The 27,976-nt window shown below is 39.2% G+C and overlaps 1 long non-coding RNA gene across 2 annotated transcripts; it reads left to right on the top strand.

Moving 5' to 3' along the window:
* The first annotated feature begins 1,368 nt into the window (after positions 1 to 1,368).
* Positions 1,369 to 26,769, top strand: LOC112660856 (uncharacterized). 2 transcript variants are annotated; one of them, XR_003137265.2, is made up of 6 exons: positions 1,369 to 1,537; positions 3,125 to 3,194; positions 9,283 to 9,354; positions 13,817 to 14,072; positions 24,943 to 25,070; positions 26,649 to 26,769. It is a non-coding gene; the product is annotated as an uncharacterized LOC112660856 (long non-coding RNA). The 2 variants fall into 2 exon arrangements; XR_003137267.2 differs by lacking the exons at positions 24,943 to 25,070; positions 26,649 to 26,769 and adding an exon at positions 20,314 to 20,442.
* The last annotated feature ends 1,207 nt before the right edge of the window (positions 26,770 to 27,976 follow it).

Here is a 27,976-nt window from a genome sequence, read left to right as displayed (position 1 = left end):
GAGATGCCATGATGTCCTTGTACCAACCCCGGCTACGCTACCTTCAGTCTGCAGCATAATAATAATCACAATCATAACAATGATTCCATTAATAATAGAGTGTTCTCTTTGTGTCAGATACTGTATTAAACAGGGGAACTACAGAGAATGATATAACATGGCTATTGGCCTGGATAATCTTATGATGAGTGGATTTCTTGACAATAATTAAACCTGAAATTTCCTTTTATCTACATATATATGTTTTTCATTTCACAATAATCTTGAGACAATAAATATCTGGAATATGCTAATAGGTTTACAGCCATCTTTTAAAGATTGGAATCAGTGTGGAATACAAAAATTTTATATTTATATTACCTGGAATAGAAAATCTAGCATTTATTTATTTTTGCCATCCATGATGTGCTTTCAAATTACTTTTCATGGGGATCCCTGGATGGCTCAGCGGTTTGGCGCCTGCCTTTGGCCCAGGGTGCGATCCTGGAGTCCAGGGATTGAGTCCCACGTCAGGCTCCCGGCATGGAGCCTGCTTCTCCCTCTGCCTGTCTCTGCTGCTGCTCTCTCTCTCTCTCTCTCTCTCTCTGTCTATCATGAACGAATAAATAAATCTTTAAAAACAACAACAACAACAATAACAACAAAAAACCAAATTACTTTTCATTCAATAAGGCCCTGTCAGCTTAGGTTGCTAAGACACAGCCAAATCTTCCAGGGAGCAAAATATATATCAGGGATGAATAATTCAGAGGTGATCAAGGTTGAAATATTTGTATCAGGTTTTCTTCCTAAAATTTAGCACTTTGAATGCAGTGCATTCCAGAAGAGAATTCTATTGACTCTACTAAGACTTCTCAAGAAAAATTGTTATTGAAAATACCTCTCTGGGAGATAAAGGGGCAGAAAACCTTATGGAATTTACAATCAATGTGGTTGAAGAAAAAAAAGACATAGCCTAGAAAACTCAGAATACAGTTAGGAAACAGTACATGATAACTGATATATAATTACATATATATAATTATTATATATATTATATATATAATGTATAGTATATTAAAAGTGTTAACTTTTTAAAATATTCATAATGTTAAACATAGAACCAGCTCAGGTTAATCAATAGAATTGATAGTAAATCAATGAATCCCAGAAAACTCTGGAAAAAGATGTAGGATGAAATCGTCCTCACTGCCGAAACTACAGGCTATGAAGGGGATGGTAGACGTGGCTGAGATACTTGGTCATTACTTTGAGGGGATCCAGGGGAATGGATGGCATGCCTGGAACAGGGAAGAATCTCTGAAATGCAGGACTTCATTGGCAGGCCTCAGAGGACTCCCTTGTTCTATGGTAACCATGACAGCAAAGGGCATGGGTCTCTCTCAGTGAATGTTTTGGTCATCCTACCCTCCAAGGGACAAGGACCAGCTGAAGTTTCTGCTGACAGCAAAGGAACATGGAATGGGTAGGAAAAAAAAGCAACAACTTAATACATACTATGACCACATGACCAGTTTCAGAAGCAAGGCCTAGAGAAGTATGCTATTTCTTCCTTTGCTGTGAATGTATTTGCATATATATTAACAATTCTTTTCCTTATTATCTACCATGAGATGCGTTAATAGGGATAATCTTATATTGAAGATACCAGATATCAGAAAAGGAGTGATGAGTGGAGGGGCCACCTGGACACACTGATTGTTTAAAATAGAAGTTACTTAAGAAACAGCCAGTGCGAGGCACTCAGACCTGCCCACCCAACCCCTTTGTCACCTGAAAGCAGGAAACAAATCTCCCATACTGGCCCATGGTGAAACACTTACTGTAATAAATGTAGTCCAGTTCTATAAATTTGCAGGCATCCCTAGACAAATGTATCACGGTAAAGAAATATGGTCTCCCTATGACATCTTACATAAAATAAAACTATTAGTAAATTTCAGAAAGGAGTAAATTCATCTGTCACTTAAAATGCCGGTATCCCCCTGTTATGAAGACATAGTAAATGGTTTATAAAATGTGATTTTATTTTATGTAACTCCACTGTTACACAGGGCATAAAACATTTTCACAAGGCTTTTTGGGGAACTACAGTGAGTGGTAAACTACATGTAGTAGTGCTGCAAATCTTCACATGGCCATCGCTGGATAAACTGGACACTCTCTCATGAGTGCACAAATTTGCAGGGAGAAGTACTGAAGTTTCAGAGGTGGACTTTTGTGCTTTATTTCCCATTTTTAGTGTATCACGGAACGACCCACCCTTTAATTTGCCAAAAGCTATACTTGTATTCTGGCAGCACGATATTACAAAGTGATACCCAATGACAAAGATGAGTTGTCGACGTTGACAGCCGCCAATGAAAAGTGGATGAGGAGATGACCTCTTGTAGCAGATAGAGAAGATGTCCCTAATATACAGGAGGCTTTTTCATTTGTGACTCCCAGGCCAGAAATCTGAAATGCTTTTCCATTCAGTCTAATGCTTCTGGAGTTCCACTAAAAATAAATACATGAGAAGCACAGAAAAGTTGCTTACTGAACAGAAGCCCTAAGGAAGAGAAAAGAAGGGAATCTGGAAATTGAGAAGCTATGTAGAGCATTCTTTACATGTAATTAACTCTTCTTCCATATCTTGACAGCGATACAAAATACAGACACTTGCACAATGGAGTCAGATACTTCAATACCAGATGCATTTTTAGTTCTTTACATTAAACATTTGAGAGTTACTTGTGTTGGTATGAAATAAAGCCATTAATACTTTTCTACAGCAGTTGATTGCACAACAGGAAGGACAAGACAAACATAAATCATGTATTGGAGTTTCCCCAAACCTGTGTATATAGTGAAAAGTCTCTATATATACAGTTGATCCATACACCTGAATGAATTTCTTCACTAGGAAATACAAATGGAGTAAGAAGTGGAGAGACGTATAAAGTTTCATAGAGGGGAAGAAGGATGATCCCCACCCCCATGCATTTAGTTTTCTGCCCCCTTCTACTTCATCACCTTCTACTCTGCACTGTCTGCTGTCATAGACATGGGTTGTTTTATGTCTTTGTTCAGTGTATCAAGTTCTCTGATAGCCTCATTGAAAGCTGTTTTTGTCCATGTGCAGGCAAGCACCAGGTTATTAAGGAGTTCCTAGTAAAATACAGAGAAGTGAAGAGCCAGCTTCAGGCAGAATGGTATGTGGCTGGCATCTCTTTCTGATTTATATCAAATGCCTATTGGTAAATTCCTTGGGAACTATCTATTGTTTGTTTTTGATCATCACCACATGCAACTTTAGCTAGGTCCTGGGAGTAATCTTTCATTTTTAGATGCAAGATGTTCCTTAGGATTAGTTGCATTGGCTGCTAAATACCCAAGGATTCCAGACAGGATGAAGATAGATCTCAGGGAGGATGATGATGACACTGTCCTCCAGTAGTCCTTAGTCACCCATGCCTTCTTGCTTGGGGGTGGCCGTGCTCAGCTCCAGAGTCCCTCCAGCTGCCCCTTCCTACTCCACTGGGTCTTCTTCATGGCAAGCTGGAGGTGGGCTGGGCAGCAATAGGGAGGCACCCAGGATGGGGTGAGCCTTCCACTTTGGTCTGCTTTTGGCTCTGTGGGAGGATCCTTCCATCTTGGAGCTGGTGAGTTTTGTTATTTTTTTTAATTAAAAATGTTTTTAATTTAAATTCAAATAATTAACATATAATGTATTACTGGTTTCAGAGGTAAAGGTCAGTGATTAGTCAGTCTTATATAATACCCAGTGCTCATTACATCACATGCCCTTCTCAATGCCCATCACTCAGTTATCCCTCCTCCACCCCCATCCCTCCCAGTGACCTCAGTTTGTTTCCTATGGTTAAGAGTCTCCTATGGTTTGTCTCCCTCTCTCGTTTCATTTTGTTTTATTTTTTCATCTCTTCCCCTATGATCCTTTGTTTTGTTTCTAAATTGCACATATGAGTGAGATCATATAATTATCTTTCTCTGACTGACTTATTTCAGTTAGTATGATCTCCTCTGGTTCCATCCATGTCATTGCAAATGGCAAGATTTCATTTTTTTTGGATGGCTCAGTAGTATTCTTTAAAACATTTTGACAGTTTCTACATGAGTGTCTTCCAGATAATGAAAAGCCAAGCTGAGGATAGAGGGTGGAATTAGGTAGTAAACATGTATGAGTAAGTAAAAAATTGGTATATAAATTTTATTGAAACCCTGTTCAGATGAATGTGTTTGAGAATGAAAATCCAATATATATGCTTATTTTTGCATATATCAAACATACTGAATTTTTGTGTGTATATATATAGGTATATGTACACACGTATACATACATAAATACATATATATTACACACACCCACAGAAGGGCTCTGAGTCACAACCCAAAAAAGAAATTTTAGGTTGTTTTCAGGAAACATTATCTCAAAATAATTCTGTAGCATAAAAGCTAAACATTTTGTGGTATCATTGATAAGGCCACTGAAACAATTCAAAACAAAATGATTTAATTCTAAAGGTAAAGTTTGAAACATTCTAGAATGCTGTGCACCTGCTATTAAGAGCAAATGCTATATGCTAAGCTCTCTTCTAGGTGCTGAGATAGAGCAGTAAACAGAGATCAAATCCCAGCTTTCCTGGAGCTTAGATTCTAGTCCAAAGAGGGAGGGAATGATGTAAGTGGTGATGTGCCCAAGGTGGCCTGAGGAGGGAAAGTTAATTCCCTCAGTTTTGATTAAATTTTAAACAGGCTTCTTCCTGACTCTGGGCCCCTGACCTCCCTTGTTCTGGAGCATTGACTTTTGAAAATGAATAATTGTAAATTCTTCCTCTGCTTCTTTGAGTTGTATAAATCTTTAAAAAGCATTTTGCGGGATGCCTGGGTGACTCAGCAGTTGGGCATCTTCCTTTGGCTCAGAGCGTGATCCTGGAGTCCCAAGATCCAGTCCCACATCAGGCTCCCTGCATGGAGCCTGCTTCTCCCTCTGCCTGTGTCTCTGCCTCTCTCTGTGTCTCATGAATAAATAAATGAAATCTTTAAAAAAATAAAAATAAAAAGGATTTTTCTTCTTTTACTGCCTTCAACCTTCTTTCTCAAGGATGTGAGAGCCATCCCTTTGTAATGAGATTGTCAAGGCAGACAGTAACCCTAAATCTCAGGTCTGTGGGAGAGAAGGAGCTTAACCTGGGTGGGCAATTTGCTCCGACTGACCACTTCCTGTCACAAAGTGGAAGTTTACTTTTCCTCTGGGTGAAGCCAATTAGCAAATACAGATGGCTTCAGATCTCCTTACCCCAGCTCTAAAAAACTCTCCTGACCTTTGTTTCAAAGGAGATGCATATCTAGACTTGGTCTGTGTTCTCTCTCCTATTTCTGGAAACAGTATCAGAATAAAATGACTGCTGATTGCTCATTTTGCTCAGTGCAATGTTTCTTTAATAAATAGAGGATAATGGGTAAGGGAGTTTGCTAGATCAGCGTGTGTGTGTGTGTGTGTGTGTGTGTGTGTGTGTGTTTAAAGATTTTATTTGTTCATTTGAGGGAGAGAGCACGAGAGAGGGAGAAGAGAAGCAGACTCCCCACTGAGCAAGGAGCCCCATGTGGGGCTCAATCCCAGGACCCCAGGATCATACACCTGAACCAAAAGCAGAGGCTTAACTGACTGAACCCCCCAGGAACCCCCCAGGGTGTGTGTTGTATTTTTAAGAGGTGATCAGAATAAAAACCTTTGATGTGTGTGGTATTTGGGCAGAGGATTAGATGCTGTGAGGGAGTGACCTGTGTAGATCTGCAATAGGCAGCAAGATCTGCAGGGGCCAAGGCAGGTGAGCCTGGAGGCGGCGGTGAAGACAGAGTGAAAGAGGAAGACAGTGGTGGGAGCTAGATGGTGAGGAGCCAGTTCCTGGTGGGCTTTGCAAGCCCTTGAAATGACTTTTCCTTCTATTTTGAATGGGTTGGAAAGCTATCAGAGGAGGGTTTGGGATGGAGGAGTTAAATGATCTGACATAGGCTTAAATGTACCTTCTATCTTGAGTAAAATACAACGAGACTTTAGGGAAGCAAGAGAAGGACCAAAAAAGCCAGTCTGGAGCTGTTGCAGTGACATAGACAAAGGTGATGATGTCTTGGGTCAGGGTAGAAGCCCTGGTGAGGAAGAGGAGGACACTTGGATATATGCTGAAGGTTGAGATGAGGATGCACCACAGAACTTGATGTGGAGGCTGAAAGAAGGGGTAAACTCAAGGATGACTCCCAGGTTTGGCCTCAGCAAGTTGAGGTATGGCCTGATTAAGGTGGTGTCACCCTAGGCAGGGCCAGTCTGGGGTCAGTCACTTCCACAGAGTCGCCTTCTTTAGCCTTTTCAACACTTCTCTGGATTGTATTATCCTTTGCACTTTGAAACGAGAAAATAGACTTCCAGGGATTGTAAGTCATTTTCTCATGACTGCACAGCTAGCTGGGCAATGGCTGTCACTGTTTGTGTTTCTCTTGAGACAGAGCTGGGACAAGGACTTGGGTGCAGGTGGTTTATTTGGGCAGCAAAGGAGACCCAGGGTAGGAGTGAGGGACTAAAGAGAGTAAGGGCAGGTGGGGAATAACTGCTGTAGGGTTTGTTACTGGGTTTCTGGGCTCTGATGGTACCTCAAGGCCTGAAGAGTGGCTCCCTGAATAGTCTGCAGGAGGGATGGAAGGAGGAGCATTCATCCATCTTCTTGGCTCCCATTCCCTATTAATTAAAGGGTACACCTGGCGGGGAGGGGAGGACACTCTCCCCTCACCTCTGAATTTCACCTGCATGTAGTTGTAGAGTTCCTTGTCTAGGTCTGTTTGTCTGGAGAATCCCAGGGCAGGAAATGTAGATGCTCAGCACCATGCTAGGATCTTGATATGTGCTCTCGTTTAATTATCGCAGAACCCAGGTAGTTCTCTCTCTCTCATATATCTATCATCTATCCAACTATCACTGTCTATCTGTCTATCTATCCATCACCTGTCTATCTATTGATCCATCATCTGTCTAACTATCTGAAATTAACTCATGCTCACTTTCACCATCATCCCTACATTTCCAGTCTCTCTGTAGTCCCACATTGCCTCACAGTTGGGGCAGGATGATGGGTTATAATAAGCAAATCTGGCTGCTGAAAGTAGCTAACCCCCAGGGAATTGCATAGGTTGTCTAGCACATATCCCACGTGGATCCTGGGAGTTGACAGAGAACAGTGCACACTGGGGAATCAAGGTAGAGGATGGTTTGTTAGAAGGAGTTCCATTCTGGGACTCCTGGGAGGCTCAGTTGGTTAGGTGTCTGATCTTGGTTTCTGCTCAGGTCACAATCTCAGGGTCTTGAGATCAAGCCCCACATTGGCCTCTGCACTCAGCAGGGAGTCTGCTTGAGATTCTTTCGCTCCCTCTCCTTCTCCTCCTTCCCCCACACTTGCTCATGCACTGTCACTCTCTCAAAAACAAAAACAACAACAACAACCCCAACAACAAGGAAAAAGAAAAAAGAAAAGAGATGGGCTTCTGATCTGAATCTCTCTGAGGTGTCACCTTACAAGGTCACTTTTACCTCCAGCTCTCAGTTTTCCCACCAGTAAGGGAGGGGCAAGGAGAGGCCTGCACGATCCTTGTGATTTCCAATATTGTGTTCTTCCTTGGCAGTTCTGATGGGTGTGCAATGCTGACAAATGTGTCCTTGTAGTGACAAAGAGGAAACTCCCAAAATGTAAATAAATCCGAGCATTTTCTGAGTATTCTTTTCCATGTGGGGTGCTGCATTCCTGGGGAAATCCATGCATAATCATGTGGATATTTCCTATTGTTTCTGCAAGTTCACCTCTTTGAAAGCAGAGTGTGACAGTTTCAGCCACCTATATCGTGAAAGTAACCAAAACAATTGGGATGATGCCAAAATTTTTAAATGTTGATTATAATCAGTATTTGGATACACACCTCTTTTGTTGGAGCCAACATTTTGTCTTAAATTAATGATGCGAGCCTGCAGCCCGAAAACAAGCATAGGAAAATATTCCTTCTTTTTTCCTCCCATCTTACTCAGCTATAATCTCTATAATTATTTTTGTGATTCTGAACATTATTGTATCAGGGACTAGAGGTCAGGATGGCAAAAACAGCATAACATTTTCATAAAGGTTATCAGAGAAAACTGCAATGGGTTCGCAGATGACAGCTTTTAGTAAATTGGCAGGATAATGATTATAATATATAATTTTCAGTTAGTACCTTAAGCCAAGACACTGTCTTCAGTGGAGCAGGTTGGATCTGTGGGCTATTGAGTGTAGAATATGTTGTGCTAAAAGCTTCGAGGAATGTTAATTTCTTTGGTTTCATCTCTAAAAGACTGCTCGGACATTTACTTGACAGGGGAGATTGCTAAATTCAGTCAAGCAGGAAACAATTATGTATGTTATAAAATGCAGAGGAAAGATGGATCAATGATATCTCTGTTATTCCTTGTGGTTCTGTGCTGAGGGCCACTCAGGATTCAGAAGTTCACTCCGTGTGTGTGTGTGAAGACGACATAATCTACCGTCATAACTGATGCCTTTGCTCCATTTGTTTTCCCATCAAGATTGCGTGCGAAAATCTGCTCTGCAGTGCAGCTTGTCAGGGCCAGCATAAAATTGTAATTAACTGTCATGTTTTGGTGAAAAAGGAGTGAATGCACGTTTCCCTTAAAGTACTCAGAGATTTTACAGGGTAAGCAGTATGATTTCCAGGATAAGGATGAGGCAGGATGGTGGTCTGACAAGAATGGTTTTTGGTCTCTGGAACCAAAAGCACTTTGGAGCAGAGTAAGATGGAAACCTTCTCTGGATCTGGCCTTAAAATATCTGGGGCCAGAACTTATTATTGTTCTGAATTAATACCACTGAACTGTATACTTAAAAATGGTTAAAATTGTATATTTTATATTATGCATATTTTTACCATAATAAAAATTTCTTTCTCTATATCTTTTTCCAAACAACAAAATAATACAATGAGATATGAAAACTGAGTTACATTAAGCCCATTTGAAATTCAAGAGATGGAAATTTTTGTCTATTTAAACTTAAAACTTGTAATTATGGACTGAATTTTATGCAGTATCTTGCATTTTTAAAATTGGAGGATCAATTTATCTTCCAATGTTCTGCTTTTATGCTGTGTGCTCTTGTAAAGATTAAAACCCTAACAATTTTTTTCTTTTCTTTTTTCTTCTCTTCTTTTCTTTTCTTTTTTCGTTATCTTCTCCTTTTCTCTTCAAAGAACCTAACACTTGTTTCTTGAAAAGAAGCGAAGCTCCTGAGAAACACTTTTGCTGGCTCTAAAAACAAAAGAGTAGGTATAGATTATGGGGCTGGGCAAAATAAACAGGGATTAAAATCCTGATATGACCATAAACTATAGGATGAATTAAAGTGTCTAATGTTTAAGTAAGCTGATGTTTAAGTAAGCTTAATGTTTAAGTTAAGCTGATGCAGATTGCTGAGAAATGCAGGAGGATTTTAATATTGGGTAGGGTTTTGAATATTTCATTGATATTTTAAAATTACAGTAATGTCAGTGTTTATAGGAATTTTTTATTTGCTCAGAGGAAAATACTAAAATTTATCTGCTAATATTAATAATGCATTTTTCATATTTGTTTTGATGGTGGACATCATTTAGTTCTTGGCAACCCAAAGGAGAAATGCTTAGAGTATCACCAGGGGAAGAGCAAATTCTTTTTCCTGATTGTATAGTCAGTCATCCCCTTCCAGAGTTCAGTTGTTTTCACATTGAGATTTATGGTCTTTTATTTTTGAGTATGGAGCAGAAATCTGTTGTCTGTTCAGTGCACTGCCTTCATCTGGAAGCCTTGTCTTCTCTGGGAAATGTCTTCTCTCTTCAGTTTATTGGCAACCAGTATGTTCCTCTAACTCTTAATTCTGTAACAACAGTTGATTGGCCCAGAGTGGATGCCTGACCTGATTTTGTCAACAGCTCATTGACTCATGGCCCAGGAACCTTTCTGTGGGAGGAGGAAAGAGTTTGTTTTTCCATGGAATGGAATGTGTGGTGGTGGAAATGAAGATTTGGAAAGTGTTCTGATGACCTGTGAGTCACAAGTTTCAGCCACTCTGAAATGCCTGTCCATCTCCTCATGTAGGCTACAGTATTGGTTATAACCCTGTTTCCTACCATCACATTCCTCTGTTCCCTAAAGTACTATTTCAGTTGATTTGGCTCTGGCACTTGCAGGTAGAAGTTTTCACCAATTCAAAGGCAAACTCTCTTCAGACAGGTAAGTGAATTTTGGAATCAGACTCCTTTCATCTCCTTTGAACCATGATTGGCCATCCTTGGAAAATCTAAACATTTCTTATCTATACGTCCTTTGGCCAGATACCCAAACACAAGTGCCTACCCCTCATACTGGAGAAAGCCCTTTCAGTCTTGTGGGAGTGACAGCAGGGGTGGTGAGGATTTCAGTCCCTGTTATTTTGGTTTTTAAGAATGGCAGCAAAAATTAAGTTATGTAAAATTAATTTCACAATAAACAGAAAGGTAGCTTAATATTTTGACATAATCACTCAGGGTCTGTTAAAAATTCCTAGGAATTTTTTGGTCAAGATTTAGAAGTAAAAGCAGAAGCATTTTTGATTTAGCCCCAAAATGTTGAAAATGTTCCAGTTTTTGAACAGTTAAAAGGCAACTCATGCTATATTTTTCAACCCCAGTCACTTTAAGATTAAAGCTCTTATGATGAGTAGTGCTTTTCACTCCAGAAAGAAAAGACCCCTTTTCCCTTGACCCCCCCCCAAAAAATAAATTGAGGATAATGTTCAGTCTACAGAAGGGAAGTGATATGCTATAAGATTCTTATATACCTTCAAAGTTTGGACATAAAGACTGAGCTATACAGTCCAGGTTCCTTAACAGAAGTAGGATCCAAGAGATGAATTTCCTGGCATGGCTCCTCAGGGAGTTCCACCTTGGAGCCTCTCTTTTTTCCCCTCAGTTTTATGCTTCAGCTTAAGACTAGTTAGGGCTTTTGAGAATGGCAGTTCTTGGGTCTTCGATATTTGACCCTGTGAGATATTTAATTGAAACAAATTAGCAAATAAGCCAAAAATAAAATGCAACATTAAAAAAACAAACAAAACAACCAACTTTTATTAGCAGTACATGTGAACAACAGCATCTCAATGTGTCTGCCACTTACATAGGTTTCTTCTCATAAAAGCTGCCATTGGAGGGTTTCTTTCCTCAAAATTTGCTACGCTTTGAGATGTGACCTGGGTACGTTGGCTACCATTGTTTGAATTGGGGACCTGGACCTGTCATCGTGCAGGCATGCTAAAATGAAGCTCAAGGATGTTTGATGTGGGGAATCTGCCCGTAGAATGCTCTATGTTGGAAAGAGACTAATGAACTAAATCAGGTCTCCTTTCTTTGGGGTTTGGAATGTGAGATTCAAGAGCATGTAATGGTTCAGAATAGTGAAGTTAAAACTGTGGCAGCTGCAGGGCACCTAGATGCAGACACATGGGGATAGGCTGGGTCATGGGGATGGAGGATCAACTCTGGCCAGGAACGGAGTTTGTGGGCTCCTGGCTCCTGCTATATCCTGACTGGCATACACTGGCATCCTGTTCTGCATACACGAGGGAGCCCAACTTACAAGAAGGTTTCCTTACTTCTCTGAATATTCTTATATTAAGTCCGTATAACTTTAAGGTGTCTTGAGCATATCTATCCCATAGAATCTGAGAGAGCCTGGCCACAAAAATAAAGCACATAGTTTATAACCAACCTCTTCCTTCTTCTAGAAGGAGAGAAATAATAAAATCAGTGAAATCTATTATCTTCAATGAAAATCAATAATAAATAGCAAATATATATATATAATATTCTATTGTAGACACTAGTATAAAGACATAAATTTATTTACCACTGCTAACTCATCCTTATGGAAAAGGTACTATTATTATCCTGATTTCATAGATGAGGAAATTTGGTCACAGAAAGGTTAAGTAACTTGCACAAAGTCACACAGCTAGTTGACCAACGGTAGAGGTGAGATATAACTCTGGGCACTTTGGCTCCAGAGCACTCTCCATCAACCACTACACTTTGTCATCTCTATACTTTTCTGTAGCTCTTTGACTTTATTAAAATACTTGATAATCTGAGTATATTATAAACCATATATATATTTTTACTTTGGATATACTATTTAATCAACCTATGTCTGTTACATTTAACAGAACTGTAAAGTGGAGTCAGAGGTATTTTCTATGTCACCATAGCATGGTTTTTGTGTAATACAGTGAGAGCTATAGATGAGAGCTATAGATGAGAGCATAGATGTCCAGACCAAAAAATAACAAAATCATTGTTGCAGCTATGCTTGAAAAAGCCATCCTAGAAACCAAAGCTTGTTCTGCAAGATACAAACCTGAGCCTGACAACACATGGCAGTAGAAGCCATCTGGAGTTAACCTTTCCTTTTTTTCTTTTTCTATTTAAAAAAAAATATATTTATTTATTTTAGATGGAATGTGTGTGAGCTGGCATGAGAGGGGATGGGGCAAAGGGAGAGAAAGAGAGAGAATAAGAGAGAGAATGTCAAACAGGCTCCCCACTGAGTGCAGAGCCAGATGCAGGGCTCAATCCATGACCCTACGATCATGACATGAACTGAGACCAAGGGTCTGCTGCTTAACCAACTAAACCACCCAGATGCCCCATGGAGTTTTAACCTTTTCATAAATACTTCAACTCAACTAAAAAAGCTACTGAACTGAAGAAAAAAAATTTGTTTCAAATTTCTAAAATCCTCATGCACTGAGGACTGTCAGGTCCTTGGTTTGGATATTTACAGGTAAAAGAAATATTGAAGATTAAATATAAAAGAAAATTCATGGCAAGTGTGAGCCTTCCTGTCACTCCAAAGACGGGTCAGGTGTTCTTCCCTGATCCTTACTTAGCACCTTTAGATCACCTAATAGGAGCACTTACATTTACAATACGGTGTACTGTACCTTGTTATTGTAAATACTCCGGTACTGGATTGGACGTCCCTGTGTTGGGTCTTGAGGCTAACTTGTGGAACATGCGGCGATTGTAATCATGTTTCTTTTGTCTGACGGAATGGAAGTGTTTTGCTCCCCTGAATTTGTGGCTGAAATTTGAGTCCACTGCCTGTAGTGAACAGTGTGGGATTTCTGCAAGTACTCCTATGTGGCATTTTCTGAGTGACATATTAAACACAGCCCAGGACTAGAGTTGGGTGCCAAGTCACTTGGAGCAGTAACTTTGATGCTGTAGGAAAGTGACATATAGCAGGGAGGGGACATTCAAAACTTAACAGCCAATATGTACTCCCTTGCATAAGAAACATTAAGATGTCCTGAGCTTCTTGGGGCTGTGCAAAGGGATGCCTGCCTGATTTCCCCATTCTACTCTCTTCTGCTTTTACCCTAAAGGGTAGGAGGAAGTCTGGGGTCTTGTAGTTCCTTGGAAAATACTCTGTCCTCTCTACTCTGAGTTCCAAGATTATCTGGATCTTCTATCTTTATTCGTCCATGCTGGGAAGAATGGGCGCAACCCAGGAAGAAACTGTTACCTACTCAGTATCCATCCTCTCTCTTTTTAACAAAAAACTAATTTGTTTGGGAAAACAATGTATCCAGCTAAAACATTACATTTCTGATGTATGTAGATGTAAGTAGAAAAGTCCTTGGATAAGACTTGAGGGGAAGTATGGAAAGGCAACTGACTTACCTGGATGTTTTTCTCTTCTTGGAATGCAAAGGTGATGCCTGGAATGTCAGCAACCATCCTGTGCTTGTGGAGCAAACTTGAGTAGAAGCCAAAAACTAAGGATGGCAGAAAGATGAAGCGGCCTGGGCCTCAGATAGAGCTGCCTTAATAACCCTGTACTGCCTACGACTACTCTTTTTTCACAAGAAAGACGAAGCCTCTATTCACTGGGTCACTTTACCTTGGTCTCCATTTCTTGTAGGAAAACAGGGGTCCCTGTTTTAATTCCACATCGGAACTAGGCCAAGGTAGGCTGAATAAAATGAAGACCTACCCATAAAGCACTAACTATATAATTAATAAGAGAATTGCTCTAGTGGACACCAGAAACCTCTAAAATGTAATAGCAGTGTTTCTTCCTCCCTCTGGGGAGTTGCTGGGATCTGTTTCTATTCAGAGAGGCCCCTCTCTTTCATTTCCTCCCCCACTTCTCTATCTGGTCCTTATGAATGGAAATGAACTGAAAAATACCTTAACATACGAATACATTTTCTGCAGAAATTCCATCCAAGCCCTTCTTGGGTCATTTATATAATTTTGCATCATTATTGAGAATACTGTTCAAATCAGAACATTTGGATTAATTCACAAGGGCTTGGGATGCCCCCACGGACAGTAATTAAACACTTAACTTACTTCTCAGTGACCAGGAGGCTCTGGAAGGGGTCCTTCCCAGGATAGGGGAGTCTACACCCAAACTTGGAAAATCCAATTTTCATCCTTATATTACTGAAGCAAATTTTGACCATTTAAAAATAAAAGTTGCATTTCGTTCTAATTGGCCAGGCTTCAGAAATAATGAAGTGCAGTCTTAGAGCACCTCACCCCACACACAAATATCTCTGGTGGCAGGAGATTCTAAGACATTTTTATCGGGAAAAGAATGGAAAATGGGAATATCTGTGTGCATTGATCAAACAAAATTTGGTGAAGAATATAATTATATTTCATTAAATGAAAAAGAAAAATCCCTCCTTATGCATGGATATTAGAAATCTACCCCAGTATTACTTTCCAATGGCACAAAAACTCGACTACAAATTCATCTCCTACAGGGTTTTTTTTTTTTTTTAATTTAATTAACTCTTTTTATACTTTCCCCATAAAATGTAATCTTTTCATAAAAAAAGATTTTCACATCGATTCCAGCCAAGGTCCAAGAGGGGATAAGGGTGAGGATGGCACAAGTAATTCATTTTAAAATTAACAATACAAAGGGAGCACATTATTTTATACACCAAGGAAATTAAAAGCAATTCTCACTGAACTTGGCTTACCACTGAAATCTACATCACACTGGAACAATAAACATAAAATCTCTTCATGACAAGTAGAGGGAAAGAGAAAAAACTATTCTTTCTAATTTGCATCAAATACAGAAGCATAGTATGACAAGAAACAGTAACACTGGCAAAAATAGCCTATTAGCCAACCTTCTTTTATTTTAAAATTTCGAAGTTAAGATGGTGCTAAAATTTACTTCAAAAATATAACTACTAACTATCTCTAAAGCCAAGTAAGTCCCCACAAAGAGAACCCAAGCTACAATGGGAAAAGGGAAAAAGGACAAATGGTCCTCTTATATCTTTTGTAGGCCAGACTTTTTGCCTTAGTTATTCCATTTAATTTTTGCAACAGTTCCATAAAGGAGACATACTGATCACTGATCATGTGAAGACAATGAAGCCCAATTAGAGAAATTTACGAGTTCACATAGCTGACAAGTGGAGGAGGTTGGCATTAAAACTATGCTTCTCAGGCTCTGTAGCTCTTTGCACCATTATGTGGTGTTCTGGCATTTTTCCATCTTGAAGGGAACATTAATGTGTAAGATCAAATAATTTTACAAAATGACCTTGTTGATTTGCAAACTGGTCCTCACATAGAGGGCCAGGACAGATGAAAGAAGAAGACAGATTACTCCAGATTGGTAGATGGCAGTTTTAATAAGCAAGGGAACTTATATGGGAGGCTTGTCCTGGGTGGCTGTAAGACCAGTAGATCTCCACACCCACCTTTTACCTTAGAAGTTTATACAATAGCCTTAACAGAGCTCAGTCATGTATTCAGTCCAGGCAGGCTCAAGGCTGCACAGTTCAAACAGCTTTGGCTCAGAAGAGCAGAATGTATGTTCCAAGGACAGGGGAGTAGATAAAGAGCCTCGATTGCCTGGGTCCAACTCACAGGTCAGCTGGTGATCATCTCCTCTCAATGACTTCTTCCAATAGATATGAATTATCTTGGCCTAATGCATAATCCAAGAAATTAGAGGTAAAACCAGAGAATGTTGAAGGTTTTCTTTTCCTAAGGCAACTTAGCGGTTGATTTGAGGTAGACCAAGGGCTTTTAGAACATGACATAAGATGCAGTGACCTCCATTGGCTAGAGTCAGCAAGCTGGCAATTCCACACAAGTCACAGAGGTGCATGAGGCCACAGATATGGGGTTGCAACCTCTAAAATAGGGATCCCTACTTGTTAAACTGATAAAACTTTCTGAATGAGTTCCTGTGTATATTAGGGTTCCCCAGAGAAACAGATCCCATATCTATATCATCTATCATCTATCTATCTATCTATCTATCTATCTATCTATCTATCTATCATCTATCTATCTATCTTACAATGGCTGTTTTACACCATCTTCTAGGAAATTTCTTGGCTTCTAGATAATTCTAAGAAGCAGAGAAAATAGAAATTCCATTCACAGGAGGTAGCATGTGGCGATGAGAAGTTGAATCAATAGCACTTTGCTGGCCATGGATGTTTTCCTATAGTTTTTTCTCACATCAAAAAAGCTGAAGTTAATAACTTCATGAACTTCATGAATAACTTCATGTGAACCTAATAACTTTTTGGTTGTTGTAAGGGTGGATAGGTTTTGATACATAGTGATTTTTTTAGATCCAATTTCAGAATTAGACTGAGTATCAGGACACTTTCTCCCTTTGAAGGCATAAATTCTTTAATGCTGCTTTTCTCTAGGTAAATACCACACAGGATACTAAAATATGTGTTTTTAGAGAATCAAGTTGAGAGGTAGCTGTTATTTGTTAAGTGTAAATAATACATTCTACTAAGTCCAAATCTCAGAAGTTCTTTTAGATGCTTTTATTTTAACATTCAATTTAGTTTTTATTTTGAGGCCTACATTTGGCCAAGATGGCTGACTTTAATCTCCCTAGATTTGGGTTCTAATCTCTGAAGACCTCTGTTTCGCCATTTGTGGGCTATATGTTGGAGGTAAGGGTGAGGTGGAGGGAGATGAAGGTGGAGTCCTTGATATCATCTGTTCAATCAGATGTCAACGGAGGTGACCATCTCCTTCCCTAAAAGGAGGAATTCAGTTGAGCAGCTATTTTTTCCTCTGCTCAGCTACTCTTGGGCACATAAGTAATCTCTGCTGAGTCTGTTTCAAGAGTGGTCACAGAAATCTTCCAAATTAGCTAGTATGTCCCTCACCAGATAGTCCATATGACCATTTATTTTAGAAACCATGCTTGGAACTCCTGAGGTCTATCTGGGAAATAAATGAACATAGTTTGCCTCTGTTCAATCTGGCAAACCTGTTTAAGAGATACTTTAAAAACATTTTTTTAATCTGAAAAAAATTTCAGACTTCCAGAAAAAATTGCAAAAGTAGTACAAAGTACCTTGTATATTCTACCCAGTTTCACTAATTTTTATTATCTTGCCACATTTGGTTTAGCATTCTCCGTCTATAAATACATATTTTTATTTTTTCAATCATTTGAAAGTAGGTTGCATGGATCATATCACTTTACCCCACAATTTCAGTGTGTATTTCACAGGAACAAGAATATTCTCTTACATCTCCATAGTTCAGTTATTAAACTCACGAACTTTAACACTGATACAAAACTTTAATCTACAGTCCATATTCTGATTTGCCAATATTTTATTTTCATCAGTGATCTCAATTACGTCCTTCATAGTACTTTTCTTTTTCTAGCCTGGGATTGTGTGTTGTGTTTAGGTGTCATTTATGTTTAATACCATTTAATCTAGAAAAATTAACTAGTTTTTCTTTATCTCTCATGTTATGGATTTTTGTGAAGAATCCAACAGAATCGCATACCTCTGTCTGGGATTTGACAAAGTGTCCTTATGATTAGATAGTTAGTCTGTGTTTGCCTAGAATCCTACACGAATGACACTGAGTCCTACTTGGTGTCACATCTGGAGACTCATGGTTTTCATGTGGCCCTTGTTAGAGATGGTAAACCTCTGGGAATTTGGTTAAAGTTTTGTGCTGTTTCCCCATGACATCATTGTTGTTCTTCTGTAATTAATACATATATTGCAAGGAAATATGTTGAGATTATAAAATACTCTGTTTTGGATCAAAACTGCCCTCCCACCTATTGATGATGCTTGCTTAAATTGGTTTTAACCATGATAGCTGCAAATGGTGATTTTTTTGGATCCACCAATCTCTTTTCTAAGTTGATATACTAGAGCAAGGGAGAGCTTTCCTTTGGTTCTATCTTGTACATATCTGTCTCTCTATCATCTATGTCTATCATCAGTATAGACTCGTGGATCTTCATCTTATATCATGGGTTATAAGCTCTTAATGTCCTCATTTATTTCAATGATCAGATTGCCCTACATTTGGCCAAAAAGAACTGCAAGCTTATTCCTGTGTCTTTTTGACATACTTCTTTCACTTTTAGGACACTTTTAAAAATTGTGGTACAGGGGCTCCTGGGTGACTCAGTTAGTTAAGCATCTGCCTTCAGCTCAGGTCATGATCTCCAGGTCCTGAGATTCAGCCCCGGGTCAGGCTCCCTGCTCAGCAGAAAGTCTGCTTCTTCCTCTCCCTCTCTGCCTCCCTCTGTTTATGCTTGCTCACTCTCGCTCTCAAATAAATAAAATAGTTTTAAAAAATTTGTGGCACAAGACATTCTATTCTTATCTTACGCCTTCCTTGTACCAGCCCTGTCATTAGTCATTTTTCCAAGGATACTGATTCTTTTTCATTAAGAATGATATTTAGAAACCAATTTCTAAGTGTGGTATACTCCTTGCTTCTAGTACTTTACAAAGAACAGTTAGAAACATACACGCACGTGCACATGCACACAAAGACACACACTCCGAATTGTGAACTATGTAGTGTTCTTGCTTGCCTGATCTCATTTCATAAGTGTAGCTGCTTTTCTTCCAAAGTGAAACCTTGACATCCAGTGACATCAATACATTCACTCGGTCTTATAATACACACAAAATAGTTTGGGAACTGCCATTCCTATATTACTCCAAAATATAAACAAACCAAATGAGACCATGTATGCTTTCTTGTTTTCCCTTACACTTTCACATATATCTTAAAATCTTCAGGCTGTGGGTCATATTTAACAAAAAGCACTTAAGCTCTAGTACCTCAGTGATTCTCTGTATATCCTGGAAATCACTCTTATGCTATCATAAAGATATTTGTTATTCTTTTATCACAGATGCACAGTATTTTAACTCTTATGATTTCCCCTTTAGGTATTTTCCAGTATTTTATAATTACAGAGAATGCTGTAGTGAATCACCTTCTGCATAGGTATTTCTGTGTTGTTGGAAGTACAGTTTCAGTGCAAATTCTTAGAGGAAGAACCAGATCTCCTTGGGGAAATGCTTGACTTTGGGCTTGAAGCATGGAAGGTTTGAAGTAATTTGAATGTATTGTGACAGAAAGTAAGAAAGTTCCCTGAGAGTGATGGAGGCATGTCAAGAAGACCCAGGGGGGAGCCTGAATGAGTTCCCACTGGCCACATCTGGAACTTATCTGGCAGTGGGTACTTCTCCACTCTTTTTTTTTTTTTTTTTTTAACTTCTCCACTCTTTGACAGCAGATGGTATGGTCAAGATTTTGAATTTTTGTCAATCTGATGATGAGAACCTCATTGTAGTTTTAATTTGCATTTCTCTTACTCTGGAAGAGTTTGAACACCTTTTCATCTGTATCTTTATATAGTTTTTGTTAACTGTTCAATCTGTTTCCCATTTTTCTCTAGAATTTGTGGTCTTTATTTTCTTAATTTTTAAAATGTACTTATTCAGATAGTAGAATATTAGTCATTTACCTCCCATAGGTGTTGCACATGTTTTCTTCTAATTTGTCTCTTGGCTTTTGACCTTGCTTATGTCCTTTTTAAAAATTTTGGCCAAAATAAAGTACTTAAAGACTTTTTATATAGTCATTTTATCAATCTTTTCTCTTTTTTTCATATATAGACTTTGTGCTATCATTAGAAAACCTTCTTCCACCTCAGGCTGTAGAGAAACTCACTCACATTTTCTTCTAGCACTCATGTGGTTCCCTGGATTACAGTTAGATTGCTGAGGGATTGGGGCCTTAATGGGAAATTTCTTTTTTTCTCTCTTGCATCGCATTAGCTTGGTTTATATTTCTCTTCCATTTTGCCTTCTAACATCTGCATTCTTACTGACAGTCTCCATTACTCTTTTATCCCAGCATGATCTTCATTTCCTGTTTGTGTTGAGGACAAGGCTAGAAAGAGCTCCAAGGATCTATGTTGCCTGTTTTGCTGGTTAGGACCCAAACCAATGTAGTTGGTACAAACCAATAAAAATGTAATGCAAGTCACATACTGTGTATGTTTATGCTTTTTACTAACCACCCTTAAAAAAAGTCAAAAGAAACAGGCAAAATTAATTTTAATAGTGTATTTAATTTAACCCAACATATCCAAAGATATCATTTAGTATGCTAAAATACCTTATGCTAAATGGTAATCTCTTAAAATTAGATTAACATATTTTATGGAACTGTTTACTTTTTTCATGTTAAATCTTCAAAATCTGTTGTGTATTTTACACTCACAGCCACCTCAGAGTGAACTAGGCACATTTAAGTGCTGAGAGCCACATGGAGCCATTTGCCACCCTGTTGAGTAGCACAGATCTACATCAACCTGCTTATCCTCATAGAAGATACTATAGATTAGAGCAGTTTATCTAGCATCAGGAACTTGGGACACTTGGGCCAGAAGGAAGATTTATTTTTTAAGATCTTATTTATTTATTCATGAGAGACACAGAGAGAGGCAGAGGGAGAAGCAGGCTCTCTACCGGGAGCCCGACATGGGACTTGATCCCAGAACCTCAGGATCATTACCTGAGCCAAAGGCAGACACTCATCCACTGAGCCACCCAGGCATCCCCAGAAGGAAGATTTTAAGTGGTGGTATGTCCATTCTGTGCACTTTTTGAAATCACTGGATGAGACCCTGGATTAGGGCACAGTTCTCGAAATAAGAGGCAAAGATTATATATGTGGGTTCCCTTTATTTATTTTTCTTACAAGTGCTTTTAAGGGTCTTACCACGTTGTCCTCAGCAGTTCCCTAGGTTACGGGACTGTTTCTTCCCACTAGAGGGTTCCTGACTGCTTCCTTCTTCCTATTCTCTCCCTTCCTCCCGGCTTCCTTTCATACTTCTCTATCCGCTTTTTGTAAGTATAATCTCTTTACTCACTGTCAGACTTGACAGTTGTCCCTTCATCATTCTTTAGTCAGCATATTTCCCTCCAACAAGAAGCCTGAATTCCAGATAACGTACAATCTGCTGTGGGATTTGAAATTCTAGAACTGGGTAACCCCCGTGGCGCAGCGGTTTAGTGCCGTCTGCACCCCCAGGGTGTGATACTGGAGACGCAGGATCGAGTCCCACGTCGGGCTCCCTTCATGGAGCCTGCTTCTCCCTCTGCCTGTGTCTCTGCCTCTCTCTCTCTCTGTGTCTCTATGAATAAATAAATAAAATCTTAAAAAAAAAAAAAGAAATTATAGAACTATGTCAGAAGTCAGAGTAGTGATTCCCCTGGGACCCAAGGAGCTTCACCATGAGCAGTGTAAGGACAAATAAAAATTAAAAGTAAGAGGCTTAATTCCCCCTATTGAAAATAATAGAAGAGATTTCTCTCCCTCCATTTTCTTAGAGAATGTACATTAGTAAACTTAGAATTATAAGTACTTTTTCCTGTTTCTGAAATCTATATAAATCTTTTTGTAAGCTGGATAAGTTTTTTGTCAGCTTTGAGACCCAGGGACTTCTCTCTCATAGCCCTGGGAGCCACCTCTTTGGAATGTAAACATCAAGGGAGATAGTACCCTATCCACCAGTTTCCTTGGGCGCATAGTTGCCCAACTTCTTGGACACCTTTCTCTAAACTGCAAAACTACCTCATGCCAGAAAAGATATGAAAAGTTTGTTTTTCTCCTGGATAAAGCCAATTGGTTAACATGGATAGTCACACCAATCAACAGGTAAATTCAAGATGTGACAAATTTGATGCTGCCAGATTTCCTTTACTGGAGAACTAGATATGGCTTACTTTGAAAATATGTACATATGGGTTGTATCCACTTGGCTATATAAAAGGGTGAGATTTCTGTATTTGTGCTCTTTTTGTGGATTACCTGTGATATACTTCATTCTGGTTTATTTTTTACTCAATAATAAAAGTGATTTCTTTCTCTGTTAAAAAAAAGTCTTACGTGTTGTAGGTAGTATATACAATTGGAAGGTAATTGTGACAGTTGTTTATGTGTGAGCAGATTAGTACATGCATGATGGCAGAAAGCTTTCTTCTTTGGCATGTGTGCTGACAACGTCATTAGTAAAATATTAAGATTCCATAAACTTGATTGGTTTTTGCTATCCTGATAATTTCAGGAAGGTCATGGCCACTAGAAAGGAATCATAATGTGGGGAAAAAGAGGAATCATATTTAAAGCAATCCTTAAGTTTTTTAGAGAGGTGACTGGGTACGGTTTTCCATGTGGGTCAATTTCAGAACACCTACTTCTTCAAAAACAGTGACTAGTCATTCCTAACTGAAATCACAAGATTCTAGAATGAAGATTATATACTGACAGTGAGCAATGTTTGTCCTATGACCACTCTGTTGTCCAGGACACCCTTGGAAAATGGACCATAGATTCAAAAATCACTGCAGTATAGGATATCACAAATTAGAGGACAAAATGATAAATTCTAAAGGATGTTCTAAGGCTCACAGAGTATTCTCAATCTTGCTTCTACAATCTTTTGGGTATTAGTAAAATCCAAGGACCCTGAAAAAGCCGCATATAAGCACATCTACACAATATTTGCTTACCATTTCAGGGTGTGGACTGAAGCCCAAGTGTTCAGGACCCCCAGGACCCCCAGGGGGTGGATCCAATATCGTATCTTTCTTGAAGCAAAATGTAACTGTAGTCTATTGGGCTAAGAGAGACAGAGATAGCAAATATCTCAGGTCCCAAAGAAACAGCTGTCTTTATTTATAGCAACTAAGGAACTGATAATCAGAATCTTGAGTCAAATTTGTTTATTAAATGACCCTAGTGCCCAACATTGTGAAAGGAAGTCTATAAAAGATGAGAAATAAGTACTTCTTACCCTTCAGGGAGAAAGCAGAGAATATCATAACATAGTCTATAATCAAATGTGAACAGTTGTAGCATAGATTTACAATTACAGGCCAGACTGCAACATCATTTTTATTTATTTATTTTTATTTTTTGCAAATAATAGAAATAGTATTTTTAAATACTAATGAGATATATAATACATAGAATATATTGATAGGGCTTACATGGTATTACTTCTGATTTTCCATAAATAAATTCATGATGATATTTTGCCAAAGGTCCACCGTTAAAAACTTATGGGCCTCATTCCGTCTGCTGTTGCAGAAAAGTTGCTTTATAGTTAGGGATGAGCTGCTGCAGATGAGCAGGCAACTTTCTGAAGACATCTCTGAAAGGATGGTGTGTTTTCGGGCTAAGATATTCTGGGAATAAAAGCCTATTGACTTTGGCTGAACCCTGTGAAACAATGTGACTGCTGACTGCAGCACATATTTCTCAGAACATCTAACATCAGTGTTCCTGTTGCAAAGAATGGCATTTTGTTTCATTTTCTGACAGCAATGGGTCCTTGAGAATTGGTCTCCTGGGTCACTCGTACTGAATGCAGAGTGAAAGTATTTTCTGTTCCTCCTGGAACTTCACACAAAAATAAAAATAGTGTTACAGGCTAGACTCTCAGAAAAACCCAAACTCCAGATTAAGTTACTTAGTGTTTTCATAGAATGGCATTTCCTGGGAGAGATGTGGAGCACACATGCCTTTTGTCAGAGCACAGATCTTAAAAAAACCTTCTGTGTAGAGAAGATGTTGTTGGGTAACCTGAGGAACCAGCCAGAACAGAGTTAGGAGATCCAGTTCAGTTCAAACTCTACCACTGATGGCAGTTCGGCCTTGGGAGAGTTTTTCATCCTCTCTTGCACAGATTTAGTGGGAGAATGAATGGGTGGGTGAGGGGACATAGAGGGGCGCCTGGGTGGTTCAGTGGTTGACCATCTGCCTGGGGCTCTTGATCCTGGGATTGAGTCCCACATCGGGCTCCTCACAGGGAGCCTGCTTCTCCCTCTGCCTATGTCTCTGCCTCTCTCTCTGTGTCTCTCAGGAATAAATAAATAAAAGCTTTTTTTTTTTTTTTTTTTAAGAGGGGAGGCATAGAGGTGTACTGAACAGTGACTCATACAAAGTAAATATTAGCTGAGTTATAATATTATAATATTCTAATTTCTGGAATTTCTTTTCCCTTCTATTGAACCATTAGAATAGAAATGCCTCTATAGAAATGTAGAAGTAAAAGACAATACAATAGGACCATAATGTTTAGAGCTGCCTGAGACTGATAAGATGGAAATATCCACAAGGGTTTTTTCCTGACTGCTTCCCAGTCTCCCACTTCTTCTGCCAGAGAGGCTGCCTTTGCCGAGTGGCAGCGCCCATCAGCAGCAGCAGAAATAAGCCACAGTGACACCAGGGCTGAGAGTGCTGGTTTCATGGCAGAGCACATGGGGGTGTCAGGAAGGGTCATGCTGGAAAAGACACTAAGGCAACAGGCCAGGGCTTGGGCAGGAATGAGGTGGTCCAAGAAGGGTGGAACCAAATGGACAAGTGATCTGAGACCTGAGTAGCTGGGATGGGACTCTGCATAAAGTTCCCCTGTAGCAACACTAAAAATTGCTTGTGATTATTTTTAATGGAAGTGCACATTGGCTTCTGCAGGATGCAGTGGAAGGAGACAGATGTGGTTAGAGAGCCTCGGAGTCCATCCCTGCATGGCATCCCTGAATCCCTGAATCCCTGCATCACTGCACTACCTCACTCTGGGGGACATGATGCCTTCTTGCCAGGTACAGGCAGTAATTTTAGTGATATTGGGAATATTGGATACTGTTCTATTAATGACAACTTTTTTCTTTTCTGCTTTATTCCTTCTTTACTTTTCTTTTTGCTCAGAGGAATTCATATTTTTAGATAAACTGTTACAAATGAAATGATAATCCCTGCAAATGGCCTACTCCTTAAACAGAAACCCTACAAATATTTTTGTATCATGTTAATAGCTCTTCTTGAGTGCTTACTCTATATTAAGCACTGCATTAAGTCCATTATTTACATTAAGCTTGCAATTTAATCCACATGGATCTTATGGATATATTTGACCTGGTGATTTCTATAGATGAGGGCATGGAAAATTACACAAGGGGTAGTCCATGAAAGGCAGAGCTGGGATGTGAAGCCCTGTTACCTCTAAGGCCCTCATGGCTCACAGCCACCCTAACCTACTTGGCTTTGGTCTGTGGTTTCCTGTGGTCTTCCACATCAGCAAACCAACCAGCTGGAGCAAAGCCATTTTGGGGTGATTTTGCTAGAGCCTTGTGTTGTAGTAGGCAGCAGATTCAGGGAGCACCTTGCTTCCCCATCACTTACCCCCCCCCCACACACACTTTTTAAAGATTGATTGATTGATTGATTGATTGATTTAGAATGAGGAGAGCACAAACAAGCAGGGGGAGAGGTAGAGGGAGAGAAACTCAAGCAGAATCCCTACTGAGCACAGGTGGGGCTCTAACTCATGACCCTGAGATCACAACCTGAGCTGAAACCAAGAGTCAGACATTCAACCAACTGAATCACCTGATCTCCCTGTTACCTTGTCACTTTTAATCCCACTCCTGAATGCATTTTGAACTCTCACACTGCCTGTTTTCTATTTTATGCATCCTCGTTGTCTAAAGTCCTGCCTGTGCTCTCTTCCCCCTGCACACTTTTGGGCTTTCTTTTCAACTCTATTGTTAGGACACTGCCCTCTCATGCCCCAATTCTGGTTTTCTCTCTTGTGTCCCCTCCACTGACCTTGTCCTGTTGACTTTGTGAGTTGTTCCCAGTGTACTTGATACCCACGCACTCCCAGGACTTGATCTTCAAGACCCTTCAACTTGCCCCTAAAAGTGAACCTCCTATTTATTTCCCCTTTTGGATGGTGTCTTTTTCAGAGCAGCTACCATTTCTTATGCAGTCATTGATATAATTTCATAATTACGGGGTTGGGGGGGTTGGTTACAGAGTCCACTTATTAGGAAATGTATAGCCCTTGAACATGAGACAGAGTACATGTACATCTTGTATTTTTTACTTTTTAGAGGGCATTCATGATCGTTTCTTTGTTCTGCCATCAAATATTTTGTATGGTCTTGGGCTTGTTGCTTACCCCCTCTAAGCCTAGATGTAAAATGGCAGAAAAAAATCCTACCACACAGGGACCTTGTGAAGCTAGAATAATGCATTTAGAGCACTTAGCACACGTCTCACTTATGAGTCATCAACAAACAGTAACTGGTGTCAACATTAATATTATAAAATTCTGGCTTTATCTAATTTTCTCATAAGTCAGAGTTTCCCAGTTCCAACGACCTTCATCCTTACAGACACATAATGAAGACAAATCCTATGCATGAGCCTCTATAGGAAATGCTGGATGTGAAGCTGCATTTCAACTCCCAGTATAATCCATGATGGACAAATCATTTGGACTCCGACCCTGAGGCAAGTTAAAAAAAAAGAATCTGAAATCTTTCTACCTTATGTCAGAATCTTTCTAAACAATGAAACTTCATTTCCCTCATTCATATGAATGGGACATAAGTGTTTTCAAAATTCTATAATTTCAATTGGTTTATGAGGGGTATTTTCATAAAAATGAATCTTCAAAAATCCTCAACTAGCATATAGCTTAAGTTAAAAATATAAGGGGGAGGAAGGAAGGACATTGAAAAGGGACCATACTGATTAGTCAAATTCATTCTGCTCTGCGAATGTTTTTTGTATGAAGCTCACTTTTTAGATAAAGGAAATGAACTTAAGGAAAGAAGAATAACAGGTGATTCTTCAGATAGACACCTTATATATGGAGATGATAGATAGATGATAGATAGATAGATAGATAGATAGATAGATAGATTAGATAGATAGATGATAGGAGAGAAGGAAGGAGGGAGGGGGGAGAGAGAGAGAGCATGTGCCTTCAAGATAGAACCCTGTAGAAACATCCTGAATGTATCAGATGTTTTTCCATGTGAGGTGCTAGAATTAAATTTGACTCTGTAATGCTCATTTCATTCTTTCCCTGACTTTGAAAAGTAATTTTTCTCTATCTTATGTACTTCAGGGGCTGTATGATGTAATAAAACAAAAGAGGCTACAACACTAATGGAAGGCAGACCTGTATACATGTTCAACTTTCAACTTATTTTTTGAATGGATATACTAATATCTATACATTTCTACTTTAGAGTTAGCTAGTAACTGATCATTTGTGAAAACTCTTTGTAAGCTGAATCATGTTGACAGCTATATTCCTTAATTCCTTATCTTCTTGAGTGAGCCCTCTTCTTTCCTTCCTTTCTTTTTTTTCTTTTCCTTTTCCTTTCCTTTTCCTTTTCCTTTTCCTTTTCCTTCTTTTCCTTTTCCTTTCCTTTCCTTTCCTTTCCTTTCCTTTCCTTTCCTTTCCTTTCCTTTCCTTTCCTTTCCTTTCCTTTCCTTTCCTCTCTCTCTCTCTCTTCTTCCCTCCATCCTTCTTTCCCTCTCTGTCTCTTTCTCTCCTTTTCCATCCTAGACATTTTGCACTTTCTCCTGACCCTATGGCATCAGTCATGTTTCCCTTTTTCTGAAATCCCTTTCAAGCTCCTGCCCAGTTATCTAAGTCTCTTCCTTCTTTCAAGACTCAATTCAAATTCTTGCCCTACAGTAATGTCAT

Source organism: Canis lupus, chromosome 4 (assembly GCF_003254725.2).
Source record: "Canis lupus dingo isolate Sandy chromosome 4, ASM325472v2, whole genome shotgun sequence".
In the NCBI taxonomy this organism is placed as follows: Eukaryota; Metazoa; Chordata; class Mammalia; order Carnivora; family Canidae; genus Canis; species Canis lupus.
The sequence above is the reverse complement of the archived record's forward strand: the minus strand, read 5'-3'. Positions and strand labels throughout refer to the sequence as shown.